A 4,984-nucleotide genomic window follows, 5' to 3' on the forward strand; every position below is an offset into this window, starting at 1 on the left:
TTTACACCGATTCATCGACGTAAAAATGATACAAAACATACGTTTTAATTTGTTTTAAAGTATACGATTTTGGAATAAATACATTATTTTAAGGGATACGTTTTTAGGGTTTTAAATGATACGTTTTATTTAACTTACGCAACGCTAAGTTTTACTAATTAACAAAACAAACAACATCAAAAGTTTGCCGTCGCCGAGCCTTAAGAAACATTAAAAATTAAAATAGCATAAATGAAAATCATTTTATTAGCATTAAGTTTAATGAAAATTGCCGCGTAGAAGAGCTTAAGATCTCCTACTTTTATTTTTAAATAAATTTTGCGTTGCTTAATTTATGGACGATCCCAGAATTCCCAAAATTCCAGATCCCAGAAATTTGAGTAAAACTCTTATACAGCGCTTTGAATTCAACTCGTTGACACAAACGAAAAAAAGTAGACCAGCCAAATTTAAAAAAAGTCTTATCTAATGGCTTAAAATAACTTTAAATTTTTTTTATTACATTACAACTCACAAACAAGCTCGAATGTCAAAAATTAAAAATCACTTTTTATTTACCCGTAACATACAAGGAAAATTTAAGACATAAATTGCAGTAAAAATGTAACATGAGAAAACTGCGGAATAATTTGTCAATAAAGTAGGTGTGTGATATTGTTTAATAGTCAAACAAAAAATAAAGTAATATAGACTTTTCTTTGTTAAAATTTTAACCTTTGCATTTGCTGTCAAAAGAAAGTTGAGTTAAAATAGTATGCTTGCATTTTTGATTTTAAAAGATGTTAATAGTTGTCAGTTTTCACTAAATAATATTTAAAATATTTATAGTATATATATATATATATATATATATATATATATATATATATATATATATTATATATATATATATATATAATATAATATAAGAGGTGTGAATTTTTTAAATTTTTCTTAAAGTCAATTTTCCCTATTACTAACAGTGGAGAAAAGTTATAAAAAGTGTTTTTAAGGTGGTAGTACCCCAAAATACGGCCTGAAAATTTTTTTTTTCAAAATTTCAATTTTTACAATCTTCATTTATTTGTTATGTCTACTCTTATAATAATAAAAAGAAATTCAAAAAGAATAAATTAAAAGGTCTAAATAGATTTGGTACTGGATCATAAAGCGCCTTAGCAACGGGCCTTAGAGATATATTTCTTGCAATATCTTGAAAAATACAAGTCTAATTTGTATAGTTCTTTTGTTTGATTATGACTAAATTGTTCCTTAAAATGGTTTTTTATTGACCAATATAATAAAGCAGAAGGTATTGCATACAACAGTGGTGGTTTTTATTGTGTAAAAAACTTAATGTACTTTTAGTATTTTTATTAAATTGTGTTTTTCAAACGATTAACTTTTTGTGCATTTTTTAATTTTTTAACAAAGATAACTTTTTAACTGCTCATTGGAATTTTTTAAAATTTTCAGCAATTATTCTTGAGTGTATTTGTGATGTGCTAAACCAAAGAAAATCAACTTTTTTATATTAAAGTAATAAAATTTGAATTTTAGCAAGCTGTACTTATACTTTTTTCTATTTATTGATAGAACTTAGTGATTTTAAAGTTATTTAATGTTGTTTATTGTATAATTTCTAATTCCGAACATTTTCTTAACAAATATAAAACTACTTATAAAGTTTGGTTTGTAGAACATGAATGGTTCCCAAGATATTCTTGTTAAAATAAGATCCATTTTTTTGTTCAAATTATGTTAATTTATCGGCATAATTACCGAGCAGGGGGTTAAAAAATTTATTATGCTATTTTTTGAAATAATTCAATTTAACACTTCAGAAAAACATAAATGTTCCTATAAAATATCAAGTTTTAAATTTCTTTACTCTTAAAGGGTACTACCACATTAAAATAGTCTTAACCGCATCAAATTCAAAAACTCTTTGCGGAAATTTTGTTTTTTAAAATGATAAAATGTTTCATAAATCAATTAGTGCGACAGATTGAAAAGTTTTGTTTTTTAAAAGGAATAACTAAATTTTAGTTAAAGAGAATAAAGTAACAAATTTAAATAAAGTTGAAAGTAACATACAAACAAAATTGTGGCTAGAAGGTTAAAGCCACTCATGTCATTAGGGCGTTAAAATCTTAAAAAACATTTATTTCTAGGTGTATTACTAAAAAAACAATGTAGTACAAAAACGTGAAACAAGTAAACACAAAGCATAAAGCCGAAGAAACACGCCCCAACTGACGCACAAGAAAACGCTACTGAAGCCGATTAGTACTCGTTTACATTTATGTATTTATTTGTTAATGTTGTGATGCCGTACGTTATAAATAAATATAAGTTTGAGGATATATAAAAAAATCTTCTGAATAAAAAGCGATTAGATCTATCTTTAAAAATTAAATTATTGAATATAAACTCATACAAAACAAAAAACTACGGTGCGTCATAAATTGGACGCACTGTAAACGTAATTCAAGTCAAGATTTTGAGTATAGATTTGTGCTCAAAACTGCTAAAACGGACCACTACGCATTTAAATGTGCTTGCACTGTCAGCGTTTAAATTTTTTGACTTAAAGATTCTTGGCGCTAAGAACATCTTATTTTCTTGTTCTAACAATTGAACACAGTGATTAGTAATGTTCTTTGGTGTCAAGTAGTGTGTTAAAAATAATTACCATCGAATTTTAAATAGAATAAAGTAGTTTTAATAGTGAAATAAATATATTTAATATTATGAGTGTTTAAGAAAATGTTTATTATTATTTTTTTGCTTAAATTAAAAAAGAAAGAGCTAAATACGGGATTTCTATACTATATTAGATGAATGATATGAATGTAATAATACTTTAAATTACAGTATAATTAGATTCATATCACAATATTTACATAATTTATATAATTATATTATATATAATTGTATTTAATAATTATGATAATATATATATATATATATATATATATATATATATATATATATATATATATATATATATATATATATATATATATATTATATGCATATATATATATATATATATATATATATATATATATATATATATATATATATATATATATATATATATATATTATATGCATATATATATATATATATGTATATATATATATATATATATATATATATATATATATATAAATGGCCAAAAAAATTTTAGAGTCCGACTCTCAGAGGCCTATTATAAAAAAGATGGCTGAGCAACAATAGCGAAAACATTTAATTATATCTAATATAGACTAAATAGATAGTATAAATATAATATTACGAATAAAAATACTATGAAAAAGTATTCACGAAAAACTGGCATTTTGTGCTTTTATACTAGCGATTTATGTATTTATAAACGTATATATCTATGTATATTATATATATATATTTGTATCTATAATATATATTTTTATATATTTGTACATTACACATTTAAATTGACAGCACTGGGAATTTACAAAAAAAAAAAAGGTAAAAATTTGTGTTTTTTTTTTATTATAATTTTTTATGTTACTATCTATTTATATTTGTTTTTTTTTAATATTATTTTTCTCTCTGTCTACTTTTAAAACTTATAACAGCATCTTTTCGTAGAGTCGCATTGATTATCTTCTGTTTATTGTTAAAAAAAACATTAATTATAATTTTAGAAGCAAATTTAAACCCCCATTCTTTGTGTAAATCGCAAGTAAAACAAACTGTTGGAAAGTACTTTGATAAAACAAAGCTTGATACATCTTTGACATTAACACCTTGTTTAGTTATTAAATTTGAAAGATTATCTGAGATTGCAAAACATCCACATGTGAAATCCTTAAGTGAAAGTGAAGGCACAGTAAGACCACCTCGTGAAAGTATTTGTAGATATTGACAAATATTTATATTGCTTGCATCTGTAGCAAGCATAGACTTGCAATTGCTACATTTGCTTCTTTTTATTAACTTCTTTGCTATGTAACCAGCTATTGTTGTTGCAACTTCTTCTGTTTCAGGTGAGAGAATTAATTCTGATATCTCATTTGAGTTTAAATCTAATGTTATTAGTAATTCATCATTAATTGGATTATCATAATTGTTCTTTAAATCTTCATCCCAAAAATTTACATTCTCCTTAATTAAAGTCCGACATGCTAAAATAATTTCTGAATGCTGAACTTCTAGTAAACTTACTAGAAATCTCCCACCACTCATCTGTCGATATTGAGAAAATCTACGCTCTATAGGGTCACTTTGAAGTCAGGAAGTAAGCACATACAAATATCCTTCGTCGATAAGCTCGTCTATAAGCATTGCTTGAGAACGCAGGGTTGTGATAAGAGCAGATGATGTTTGTTTTGATAAAGTAAAAAATGGAGATTTCTGCCAAAGTTCAATCCAATCAGCTAGTTGCCTAAAAAATGTGGTTTTACCATCATCAAAAATAATTGTATTACCAAGTTTATTAGGACTAAATTGTTGTTTTGAATTTGAAACAGTCCACCATTTTTGAAAAATACTTAAAAAACCATAAATGTCAGTTCGTTCTGGAAAATAACTTTTAAAACTTGCAATTGTTGTTTCATCGAAAATCGAAAGTGCAAGAGAAACATTTTGCTTTTTATTACCAGGGTGGAGACTTTGATATGTAATTTTGGCAGCTTTTTTCAAATTACCTTGAAGTTGTTCATCTTTAGAATGTAGAAGATGAAAATCTCCCCAAGTTATATAACCAGCTGGACAATTATAGACATCATCTTTTATATTATAAGTAAATGATGGAAAGACAAATTTTTTGCAGTGTAATAAATTATTTCTGATATTTTTAACAATATGAACACTATCATAGAATAAGTATATTTTAATATTTGGACTATCAGGATGATAAATAAATAAATTTGACTGATTACCAAATTTAGAATGAAGTAAACTAAATGCATTTACATTTGCTTGATGATTGCCAGTAACAACTCCTCGAATTTTAAAACCAGATAAAGAAAGA

The 4,984-nt window shown here is 24.8% G+C and overlaps 1 protein-coding gene across 8 annotated transcripts in view; it reads left to right on the forward strand.

The window, feature by feature from the left end:
- Positions 1-621: 621 nt before the first annotated feature.
- The window catches only part of LOC136075060 (NACHT, LRR and PYD domains-containing protein 12-like), a 68,182-nt gene continuing 63,819 nt past the window's right edge, over positions 622-4,984 (forward strand). For 5 of the 8 annotated variants that reach the window (XM_065787290.1, XM_065787293.1, XM_065787295.1 and 2 more), the window contains exons 1-2: positions 674-791; positions 2,154-2,268. The gene's annotated coding sequence lies outside the window, so the exon portion shown is untranslated. Of the gene's footprint in view, positions 792-2,153; positions 2,269-4,984 lie in introns of all 8 variants that reach the window. The other 3 variants (XM_065787292.1, XM_065787291.1, XM_065787296.1) reach the window with 3 other exon arrangements.

This window comes from Hydra vulgaris, chromosome 01 (genome assembly GCF_038396675.1).
Source record: "Hydra vulgaris chromosome 01, alternate assembly HydraT2T_AEP".
Taxonomy (NCBI): Eukaryota; Metazoa; Cnidaria; class Hydrozoa; order Anthoathecata; family Hydridae; genus Hydra; species Hydra vulgaris.